The sequence below is a fragment of the Moschus berezovskii genome, chromosome 12 (genome assembly GCF_049115385.1).
Source record: "Moschus berezovskii isolate FMDL1 chromosome 12, NW_MosBer_1.0, whole genome shotgun sequence".
In the NCBI taxonomy this organism is placed as follows: Eukaryota; Metazoa; Chordata; class Mammalia; order Artiodactyla; family Moschidae; genus Moschus; species Moschus berezovskii.
Genome location: NC_142471.1, coordinates 28,209,770 through 28,222,152, shown reverse-complemented (window position 1 = coordinate 28,222,152; position 12,383 = coordinate 28,209,770). Strand labels below are relative to the sequence as shown.

Genomic DNA, 12,383 nt, shown 5'->3' with positions numbered 1-12,383 from the left:
GGCAGCTGGAAGGCCTAGGTCACTGGGCCCGGGCTCCTAAGTCTGAGAAAGCAGGCTAAGGCCAGAGCATGGCCTTGGAGGAAAGTCCCTTTCCAGGCCTGGGGAGCAGGGCCTGACCCCTTCCTCAGGGGTCAGGTCCCTGCTGACAGCACTCAGGACCAAGGAGGAGGTGCAGGCCGGGGCTCCTGCTCTGGTCCCAGGTATTGGCCAGGGGCCCTCTGCTCCCCACCCCCAGGCCAGGGGTCTGGAAACAGCTCTTCAGAAGGTAAAGCCAGGGAATGGACTAAAGCATCTCACCTCTTTCTCCGCCCCTCACCCCACACACTGTTCAACCAGCTTCTCCTCGGGTCTGCCCTACTACTCCCCTGCTGAAATGAGCTTGAACTAAGCTCATTTCCTTCTGCTTGGTCCTAGAATGGCCCCCATATCTGCCCAGAGATCTTTGTTTCACTGAGAGCTATGGGAACTAGGGAGGCTCCTCTGTGCCAGGTCTGGGTGGCTGTAAATGGGCTCCGGTGACAAACACTTTAAAATGACGGACCCCATAGCATCAGAAGAGGTCAGGGCTACCGACCCTCAACTTACATCAAACGGTGCTTCCCTTGTCAGAATCTGAAACCTTGGGACGCCACACCGTCCTGGCCCAGGAGCCTGTATTGTCCATGGCGGCCAGAAATGGCCCAGAGAGGGGGCCACCTTGACAAAAGTGACACAGGACATCACGGCCAGAGGCCAGGAGCAGTTCAGCAAACAGACCTGGACAGCAGGCCTGAGAAGCAGGGCACTGGAGAAGGCCCAGCCTCACATTCCGCCTCTGCCCAGGAACACGCTGGTGACCCGCACACCTGTGTGAGCGCACACACGCGCCCACGTACACACCCGCGCGCCTACGCATGCTCCCGAGCACGCATGCGCCCATGCACATGGCCAAGGCCAGCTGGGTCAAAGCCAGAAGGAGCAGGAGCTGCTAGTACAAAGAACTTCTGAGCCGGAGATCTGAAAGGACAGCGGGAAGGAAAAGAAGGCACTGTTTCTCCACTCGGCCTTTCCCTCTCCCCCTGCCCTCGCCCGACACCCCGGCCTCCCGTGTCGGCTCCCCAGGAAGCTGTGAAACACACAGGTGCAACGAGGTCACCTAGTTAACAGCCTCCCTCCCGCTGTATTATTCATGGGCTCCCTTCTTCCGGCCGGAGCTCCAGTTTCCAGCAGCCCTCAGGCTCGTCTTGGCAGGTCAGCCAGCCTGGCAGGTCTAGCCTGCGGCAACCCCCACTCTTTACACCCTGTGCCCTTCCTGCCTCCTTCCCAGGACGCAGCCATCCCCGTGCTAGCTTGGCCCCCAGCTGTCACACACTGCACTTCGGGTGAAGGGGAGAGCTTTGGGTTCGGTGAGGAAGAGCAGAGAAGGAAAACTTTAGCTGAGGCAGACATGCGATGCTGAAGTTCCCAAAGGGGGCTATAGGGCACTTTGTCTCTCTCTCACACACACACACACACCAGACTGACTGGCCCAAATATGGTACTCTGAATAGTTGTGAAAGCTCTTGGACTTTCTGTGCCTTGCACAGTGCCCGCAAACACTAGTCCCTGGATTGGTTGACTTACACACTTTCCCCGAAGAGGGGTGTCAAGTTGCTGGAGTGGACATAAGCCATCAAGCCATTCAAAAACACTGCTGTTGGAATTTAGAGGTGTTTGTGATATTTACATACCTATCTGCATATCTCTTGTAAATCCTGCATAGTTCAAGTCATTAATGCATAATGATAACTCAAAATATTCATTTACTGAGCTGCCTATATATCTCAATTCATTTAGCCAAGTACCTTCCTATAGCTCACAAGAGCCCCTTCCTCCCTGAATCAAGGGTCAGAAGGGTTTTCCCTTCTACTGAGAACACTGTGGCTCAGAGGATGAAAGCACTAGAGCCAAGTAAAACCTGCCACGCAGTCTTCCCAAGCCTGCCAGGGGCATCTTTCTTCACTGTTCACACATATGCCTCTGCCTCATGGTTACCATAGGTACAGCAACACAAGGAAACTACAAGATGAATCCATGGTCCTCTAGTCACTCAGGTCAGGACCCAGAGTCCAGGCCAGGATTAAAGTTTGGCCAGAAACACTGAGGGCAGTTCATCAGCAAGCCTGGCCAACAGCAGAGGGAAGGTGTGGGGCAGAGATTCAACCACAAGAGTCATTGCATTTGACCCCCCTGGTTTTATGGGGAAGAGAGCTGAGGTCAGGCAAGGATCTCCAGTCTAGGCAAGAGCAGAGAGCACTGATACACCTGGCCTTCCCACACGGGGCAGCCTGATCCAAGCAGATGACCTGTAGTCTAAGCTGGTGAGCTGACCCCTCATTTACTCCCATGGATGTTAAATCACTACCCAGCCCTGCTTTTAAACACCTGGGAAAGGCAGGCACCTGACTATCCAATCCTGGGGCAGAGTTGATCACAGGTAAAAGTCCACATGGCAATAAACACACCTGACGGGCCTGGATTGAAAATCCATACCTGTCACTGCCTCTGTGCATACCCAGCGGGGCTCACTTGTCTTCTCTGGACTCAGTTTCCATCTGTCTAAGCAGGGATCTGGCTTTAGCCCTCTCTAAGAACAGTACAATGAGAAGAACATAGAAAGGATTCAGGACTCAGACTGCCTTGGGTCAGATGACACCCCGCTGCTTACTAACTCTGTGACCCTGGGTAAACTGCTTCCCCTCTCTGTGCCTGACTTCTCACCTGTAAACTACAACCCACAGAAGTCCCTGTCTCATTTGGTTGTTGTCAGGACTAAGCAAGGGGTTTCATATGAAGTGCCAGGCCCAGGGGCTGTCGCACAGTAAGTGTTTAATAAACGCTTCCTGATATTATCTTCATCCCTGAAACTCTCCGTTTTTGACAAAGATCATATATCAACTGGCCATCTGTGGGCTACACGCAGCTCACAAGAGGGCCTTTCCCAACCATATAGATTGCACAAGGGTGGAGCATCACCGACTCAATGGACACGAGTTTGAGTGAACTCCGGGAGTTGGTGATAGACAGGGAGGCCTGGCGTGCTACAGTCCATGGGGTCGCAGAGTCGGACATGACTGAGCGACTGAAATGAACTGAACTGGGAGCCACTGACAGACCCCAGAGGCCTAAAACAGTGTCTGGCACACAGTAGGGGCTCAATAAAAATTTGACCAATGAATGAATGGCTTTATGGTGTTTTTAAATACTTGAATTGGTTGCTAACATTTGAAATACAATTTTGTAGTTTTTAAATCTAGATTTCCAGAGGATTTTGAGAAGTCAAAGTGTCTAACCACACTTATCCTGCATGCTGCTTTACAACCACAGGCAAACACTGTAGTAGTGGTGCCCTCTTTTCTATCGGGCAGGCATGTGCAATTTGCCCAGTGTCCGCATAGCCAGTCTGACTCTCTTACACCAGCTGCCCAGACAGACTGGACGTTGTGGGCACCTGAATGTTCACCCTGGCCCAGGTCAATCAGGCAAAGTCCAGACAGCAAGGAAGGTCTGCATTTACCCAGCCCCAGAGCATTCTGTCCATGGCACTTCTTCCAAGCCCCAAGATCCCCTCCCAGTCCTCCTCCCATCCTGGTCCAGCAGAAAAAAAATGGGCCTTCAGGTCTGCTAAGCACCAGAAGCCCCCTGGCATCCAAGCCCCACTACTTTGGATAGGCCAGACCCTCTCCTCCAGAGGACACAACCCCAACTGCTCCGGGTTGCCCCAACTTCCTCAGCTTTCCAAGCCAATGTCCTCCTTGCTTGGAAGACTCCCAAGTGTAAAAAGCAGCGGAAAGATGAACTTAATCCTTACCTTTCTCTTAGAAAGTATGTGTAGAAAATGAGACACACACACACAGATAAGGTGCTTTTCTAAAACACTGCTAGCAGTTCCAGGCCCCTTCTACTTGGGTCTTCTAAGGAGAGGGGATATTTAATCCCATGCTTGGTAACCAAGGTGCTGTGGGATACTGGGGGACTGCCTAAGGACACATGGACCCCTCCCCACCTTCCACTCCCCTCCCCAACCCTGCCAGGGCTCAGATCCATGGAGATAGATCCCATCTTCCCATTCTCCAAGAAGCCTTCCCCAACTACTGTATCTTCTGCCTTTAGCATGTCAATGACCCTCTGTTTTCTCTGTAGCTCTCATGACCATCTGTAATTGTCTTGAGTGTGTATTTATTATCTATCTCCTCCAGTTCAGTACAGTAGCCACCGAACACACATGGCCAATGGGCACTTGAAATGTGCTGAGTCCAGCTGAGATGTGCTATAAATGCAAAACACACACAAAATTCCAAAGTCTTCATTAAAAAAAAAATAATATGAAAGATCTCATTAATAGTTTGTTATATTGATTATTGCTAAATGATAATATTTTGGATACACTGGGTTAAATAAAACAGATTATCAAAAATAATTTCATCTATTTCTTTCAATTTTTAAAAATAGCTACCAGAAAATTTAAAACCATGTATGTGACTTGCAGGTGTGGCTTGCATTGTATTTCTATTGAACAGCACTGCTGTAGATGCTCAGCATAAATCCCCAGGCACTAGATAAGCTTGGCACACAGGTGATGCTCAGTATTGGTTGACTGAACAGCTAAATGAAACGTCTCCCCAACAGTGGATGTGGGACCCTAAAACACAAAGGAAGGACCTCCTGCCCCACTGTCCAATACATGCTAGATTTCCTGTGGCAGTCTACCCACGCCTCTCCTAATACAAAGCCTCAGGCCTCTATAGAAGGGACAGAGAGAGGCCTGACTTAGAGTTCCATCACCACCAGTCCCTGAAGATAGCAGCTCTTCTGGCCCCAGAAGTAAAGGTCAACATTAGTCTCCTCCCAGGGCAAGGGCAGACAAGAGCCAGAGAAGGGATGCAGAGGACTGGAGAGTGAAGCCCTGGGTAAGCCCGGGGCAGGATGACAAGTCTCTTATTTCTGTAGCAAAGAGCAGAAGAGGGGCAGAGCTAAAGGGCAGCCCTGGGAGGGACCCAGCCCACCCTGACTGAGCCCCAAGGAAGCCAGGAAAAGCCAGCATTTCTTGGGGACAGGACCAGCACTACAAATGAAGACTCAGATATAGTCCCAGCCACCCCTTTTGTTTTCTCTCCCTTCCCTCCCTTTCTCTCTCTCGTTGGCTCTCCTCTATTTCCCTCCCTTGATTTCACTGGCTCCCAAATTACAGCCTTCCTTTCAGAAACAGACACAATCAAGGTGGTACACAGGGCCCTTGTCACAAATGGCATTGCAGGTCCTTTCCAAATGGAACATGGCCTTTAAAGATGAAGGCAGCACTGCTAACAGCCTGTCCTGGGGAAGATACATCTTCAGGAAGGACTCCCTCCCTCTTAGGTTGATCAGCCTGCGGGAGGCTCTGGGTGACTGTGATTGCAGGGTCAGGCTGTGGCTGCCAGGGACCAAGAGATGACAGTCTGCCTGGCCTCGTGCTGCGGTGGAAGTAGCAGGGCTCTGCCCTTGATTAGCTACCACCCAGGCCCACCTTACCCCAGGAGAGGGTCTCGAAGCAGCCCACTCCCTGACTGTGAGCCTCAGTTTCTGCACCTGTAATGTGGTACATGGTATATCCAGCTAGTTTCTAAGGACTCTTCTAGTCCTTGGCACAGATGTCACAAACTCAAATGGCTAATGGGGCCAGGATGTAGTATAGATAAATGGGGTCAGATGTGAGGCAACAGGGAATGGTGGGGACTGAGAACTGAAGGCTATAAGTGCACCTGTAAAACTCACATGCTGACAAAAGCCAGAGCAAAATCATAATAGTGGTTACTTCAATTAATGTAACGAAAAACTAAACAGTCTCTAAAAATAATGCTATAGAAAACTCTGTAATTACATTATTTGATTATAATATGCTATAACGTAAAATAAGAGTATCACACACACACAAAAAAAGAGCAGGAGGGGGCCTGAGGGGGCCTTATCAAACCACCAAGGATGCATCAGATCCAGCTGGGGTTACACACATGCACGCATATGCAAAAACCCATCACTTTCATTTAAGATCTGTTTACTTTATTGTATGTATATAACCCTCAAAGCATTTTTTAAATAAAAATACAAATAAATAAAAGGGGTGGCTAACTCAGCCCCAATCAATTACTGTCAATGGGGAACACAGACCCAATGTTGCCTGTTCTAGCCAGATATGCCAGAAATCTAGCTCTTTATTACGAAAATGCCATTTTTAATGTTGCTAATAATTAACGAAAAATGAAAAACCACAACCACACATGCATACATCCTCAGGCAGAATTCAATTTAAGAACTTACAGACTGTCCACCTCTCAAAATAAGGGGAGGTTTCACCTCTTTGCTGGAATACAATGTGCCTAACACATGACTGAATCGAAAAGGGATAATGAAAAAGCTACCACATTCTGCATGTGTGCCATGTGCCAGGCCCTGCACAAAAGGCTTTCTGTAGAGTTTCCTTCTTATTAATGCCGACAGCAAGCCTGCAGTGTAATTGGAAATTATTCCCATTCAACCACTGAGAAAACTAAGGCCTGGACAAGGCCTTAGCCTTAGCTCAGGAGTGGAAGCTCTATCTACCTCCAAGCTGCCTCACAAAAATCAGGAAGGGAACAGGTTTATGATCACAATAATAACCAACTCTTGCATGAGCTGTTAGACTCTGCAAAGGAGAGATCAAAACTACAAATGCTAAGCCTGAGCCTGCTGTGTCACTCTCGCCGTCACTGCCTGCGGCCCCTGGGGCTGGGGACAGACCTCTGATAGCCCCAAGCCCCCAACAACACACGGAGCCTCGCAGACTGTCACTGCTGAAGGGAGACAAGCCCCAGGAGCATGATCACTGAGACCCAAATACACAGCCAGAGAGAAGCAGCAGCAGCAGCAGCAGCCCGTACCACTCCCCGGGACAGAACCAGATTACATTTCACAATGAAAGACTAGAAAGCTATCTCCATGTGGCTACTTCTTAAATATGCCAAGTTTCTCACTGACACCCTTCTAGTCAATAGCATTGGTAAGAGTATGCATTTTCTGCCTTATGGAATTCAATAAAGCTATTTTCATATTGAACCATAAATATGCTTCTATTTATCTCCATAAATGCTCTAATTCTTCTGAATTGACTCTTTCGCACAAATGATCACTCACCACTCTTGTAGATAGTCAGATCAAGATGTGGAAATTTCCAGCACTCCAAAAGCAACCCCTGAGCCCTAGTCATCACACCCTGGAGTAACCATGATTCTGACTTCTGTCATATAGGTGGGTTTTGCCTACAGTTGTGCCTTTTACTTGGGACCCGTGCTTTTCTATTCTCCACAGTCCCCACCACGCCCTATCATCTTACATCTGATGCTGCTTTACTCTCGAGTCAGCTTCCCAGCCCCTCTAGGCACATGAGTTTGTGCCTCTACTCCAAAGGCATTTGCCTAGAGCCCAGGATACAGCAAGATGGGCACTAGCTGCCCAGTCTGAAAGGAATCAATGTGAATAGTTAAAACCGGTATATAGGCATACTAGATGCCAATGAGCCACTGAGTCAATGGACAGTGATTAAGCATCGGTCCCTGCGGATACAAGGAGGAATAAGATACAGCTCATGCTGAAGGAGCGCACGGTCTAGTCAGAGATCAGACCACTGAAGAGTAGGGTGAAGTGCGATGTTAGGGCCGTGAGTGAGGAAGACACAGCTGGGGAGTTAACCACCCCTTCCACCCACCTGACGCGTGGTCCTGTCCACACTAGTACAGGAGGCTGGAGCACAGAAGAGCCTGTTCCCCTCCCCACTTCTCTTCCACTGGAGGCAAAGTAACCCCATTCTGAAATAACCCATCCAGCAGGGTCCAACCCACAAATAACTTTGCACACCAATTAAATGGACAAATAGGATTACCTGGGGCCAAGAAAAACTCAAATCAAGGCTCGAAAATAATTTTTTAAAAAATGAACAAAGGCAGTTAAATTAATTTGCTAAAAAAAAATCATATTCATATTTTAAAACAATGAATTTTGTTTAAAACCTGAGGGTTCTAGGAAACAGTAAGACTTCTACTGACCAAGGAGTTTTTGAACTCATGGATGAAGGTATCTTTCACATGAATGTCACTGTCTGTTAGTTCCATGACCATGTCAACTTACGTTCTCCCACAGCTCCCCCCGGCCACTCTGCCTCCTGGCAAAAAGGCCAACACAGAGGAAGGACAGTCCACTTTAAGTAGGTCTAGGGTGCACGAGTCATGCCATAATCTTTCACTTGTGATACCGTTAGCCCCACCAAGGCGCTGAAATCCTCAGATCCCCAGTCTCAGGCCAGCCTTGCTGGCGTCAGGGTCACCATCATTCCTCCAGAGGACCATGGGTGGTGACTTGCACCGTGCCTTGGCATCATCCTGTTTCTTGGGCCTAGGGACCTCCCAGGGCAGCAGGTGGTAGAAATGGGGTGTCCAGCCTGGGCTGGTGGCAGGGGTAATTAAGAGTGGAGCTTGGCTGATATCCTCTCCTCTGCTGACAGCCCCAAATTAGCATTTCTGCAGCTCCCTCTGCATAAATCCTGAAGACTGGGGAGAGGTGTGATCGTTGGGTCATTCCATTCATTTGGGAGGGATAGATGAAGTGGAGGACAATTCCTTAATTCTTTCTCCTTAAGGGACAGCATCTACCCAAGCCCATGCCTCCGAGAGGCAGAGCAGTTTACCCAGCTTCCAAAAACCCTGCCCCTTCCGCCCACTTCCTACTGGCCCATATGTAGCACACATGGCAGTGTTTTAATTACACAGAAAACTGAGCTGCTACTTGAATCTGTCTAAAGATGCCCCAAACACAGACACCCTCCTGGCACTAGCAGGAGATACCCTCAAGGAGCCAGCAGTGGACAATTAATCCAACCCTACCATAAATGTCCAGGAAAAGAAGTTCCAGTCTCAATCTCATTCTCAAACCTACATTCTTACCCAGCGACCTTTTTGACACTCTTTCACCAAGGGCTGTGAAATGCTCATTCCTGAGAAGGTACTGTGGACCAGGGCTTCTCAAACTTTACTGATAAAACAAACCTCTCAAGGATCTTGTCAAATACAGATTCTGATTCAAGAGGTCAGGGGTGGGGTGCAAGAGTCTGCTTTTCTAACAAGCTCCCAGGTGATGCTGATGCTGCAGGTCCACAGGCCACACTCAGAGGAGCAAGGCTCTACTAGACCTTCACCTCCCAGAAGTATGTGCATTTTAAATTAGGGCTTCAGAAAGGCGCCCTTCAAAATATTAAGCTCAAAGAAATGAACCTCAAATGGTGAGTTTGCAGGTAAGGTTGTTTGTTGGGCAGAGGAAATACCTGGGAGGTGACCAGGACCATCCACCATCATAACCCTCAAATTAACCTCTTTGGTAAGCAGATGTGAGAAGCCCAGCTTTTGAGGGGGTCAGGAAGGTGGAGACAGACGTGTGTATTGGGGCTCAGCCCAGCGGAGCCAGGATGTCAGTCAGTTCTGGGCCTCTCACACACTCTTGAAGCTCTCTACCACCCACAGCAGAGCCACCTGGTTCACACCAATCACTTCTGCAGTGTCGCCCTTCCAGCCCACAGGGTCCTCTCCCTCTCTGCCATTCAGCCACTCTGCTTTCCCACTCTCCCTGGACAGCACCAAGCATCCCAGTTCCCCCAGTTAAGGGGCCTCCTCCATGAATGAAGGAGCCTGGTGGGCTACAGTCCACAGGGTCGCAAAGAGTCAGACACGACTTCACACTTCCAAGCCCCTCCACCGCAGAGTGACATCTGTTAACCCAGACTCGTAGGTGCCCTCACAGGCACTGATCACCCTCACAGGTGCTGACCGCAGTGCACCTACCCCTGCACCACGAACCAAACATTAACTCCAAGCCTGGTCTCCCCCATAAATGGGCTGACTCATCAGCACCTCTCTTCCTGGCCCCAGCCAGGCTTTTCCAGCCCACCCCACCCTGGGTAACTTAATTCTCCCCTGGGCAACTGTCTGACTCCACCCAACACACACACGCACACACACTCACTCTCCCCCTGTGCCTCTCCAGCTTATTTCAAAATCCAATCCAAATTGGGGTGGGGGTACTTGCTTAGCGGCTGAGGGGTAAGGGTCAATGCTTTCTCCGGCATGAGGGCAAAGTATGAAAAAAGAGGCAGGCGCTGCTCTCTGAATTACTGGGGAGGGTGGGGCGTGCTGCTACCCAGGAAAGGCTAATTTGCCCCCAGTGGGCTGCTGACTGCACAAGGGCTGCGGGTGAGGGTCGCAGGGGGCGGTGGCCGGCGGCAAGGGCAGAGGATCCCGGCCGGAGGCACAGGGGTAGAGGCTGTAGGTGCTGGCTCCGCGGGAAAGCAAGGCACTGACTACCCTCCGGCTGGTGCCGCCACCACCTTGGCACGCACGGGTTCTGCAGGCGTCCCGGGCTGACCTGCAGGGGATACAGGGGCTGCGTTCCTGAGCGCAAGCCCCTGGGGACAACCAGCACTGCCGGTGGCCGGGGAAGGCAAAGCGCGAGCCGCACAGGCTCCCTGCTCCTCGAGGGGCGCGTCTTCCCATAGCCGGCCCAGGGAGGGGAGGATGCAGGAGTCCTCTGGGGTCTCTGACGGGCACGGAGAGGTGATGAGGGAGGGGAGAGCTACGTGACTTTAGGTCCCTCCAGTGCCGACGCCTACCCCGAGGTGGGGTTGTGCCCCACCCCATCTCCGCTGTCCAAAGCGGGATCCAGAGCGCTGGAGGAGACGAGATCGGACCCCAACGCCCTCTTTGCCCTCGGAATTCTCCCCACCCCAGACAGACCCTCTCTGAGGCGCAGAAAGCAAAGCGCACGAACGTTCCCGGGTCCAGGAAGCGAGGTGGGAAGTGGAGTGCCTTTCCTCCCAAGGCCAACGCGGGGAAATTCGAGTTGCCAGGAATCAAAGTTGCCGCGCGTCCAGCCGCGGGCTGGGAGTGGGACGCAGGGTGCTGGCTGGGAGCAGGGATGGAAGGAGGCCCCGGGCGCCCGCCGAGGGCTATGGCCGTGCCGCGAACAAGTGGTTCGGCGGCTACGGTCGCGACCCCACGGCTCCAACTTTCCCACCGCGTGGCGGGTGAACGGCTCGGAGAAGGCGAGGGAAGCGGGGAAGGAAGGGGCGGTGCGTGGCTCTTGGTACCGTGTGCATGTGCGGAGCGGCGCCGCGCCCTGGGCTCTGCTCTCCGCTGGATCGGCCCCGGAAGGTCGCCTGCTCGAGTGCTGACCACCGCCGCGTCTCGCCGCCGCTGCGAAGGCTCATCCGCGGCGCGCCGGCCGCTCCCGGGTCCCCTTCGGCCGTCCGCTCGCTGTTGGCCGCTTGCCGGCCGCAACTTCAGGCGCGCCGCGGGCTCAGACGAGGCGCGCCCCAATCGTCCCGAAGCCCGGCACCGCGGCGCCCCATGCCCGGGGCCGGACCGCCCCGCCCCGCCGGGATCAGCGCCCGGCAGCCGTCGGACGCGTCTTCTCACCAAGCATCGCGCTCGCAGCCCGCGCCCCTCTTTCCCGAGCCGCCGCCGCGGCTCAAGTCCGCGATCAACTTTCCCTCGCTTCCTCCGCCCTGCTCGGCCCCCGCCACCCAGACCCCGCCTCCTGACGCTCCCTCCCGCAGCTCCCGCCTCGCCCGGCCCCTGCCCGCCCCGCCGCGCCCCGCCGCCCACCCTCCCTCCACGGTGGGCGCCGGGATCCCTGAGCCCCCCGCCCCTGACCCCGCTCGGACCCCGGGAGCGGCGCGAAGCCGGGGCCAGGCGCTTAGGGCATGAATATTTCAGGGCTGGCGAAACTGCCCTCTGCCGATGTCATGGCACCGGCTGCTGTGGCAACTCGACGAATCCCCCAAAGGGGCAAAGAGGAAGCCGGAGAAAGCGGCCCCAGGTGCCTGCGGGAGCCGCGCTCCGCAGGGCCGCCCACTGTCCCGCAGAGGGGTGGGGGCCAGGCTGGCCTCGGGCGGAACGGGGAAACGCTCCCAGGAAGCCAGAACGAGCGGGCGCCCGGGTCTAGGTAAGCCTGCGCCATCTGTTGGCTTTAAGCGCCCCCTCTCTGCTCCCAAAGTCGCGCCGAGCGGGGCTCTCCCTCCAGTCATTGGGACCACTTAGCTGTGTTGGCTCAACTAGGTTCCTTCGCCTACCCCACTCTTACTCTCCCATCTGTGCCCTCTCCATCAATCAAAGCTGAAAATGTCCCCAGTTGCTTACAAATGAGGGGCCCCAACTAGAAGAAACCTGTGCTGTCACCTGAACACCCTCACCCATGCAGGGTGCACCCCTGAATAAGGGTCTCCCAGCTTCTTTTTGCCCATGTAAGGATGGAGATTTCATGACTTTTCCAGGCAGCTGGAAACAGGAGTCTATACAGGCATAGTTGAA

At 52.9% G+C, this 12,383-nt stretch overlaps 1 protein-coding gene across 1 annotated transcript in view; it reads right to left on the bottom strand.

Moving 5' to 3' along the window:
• The window catches only part of CDH23 (cadherin related 23), a 442,755-nt gene extending 431,320 nt beyond the window's left edge, over positions 1-11,435 (bottom strand). The window contains exon 1 of the mRNA XM_088841955.1: positions 11,162-11,435. The gene's annotated coding sequence lies outside the window, so the exon portion shown is untranslated. The remainder of the gene's footprint in view (positions 1-11,161) is intronic.
• Between the last annotated feature and the right edge of the window lie 948 nt (positions 11,436-12,383).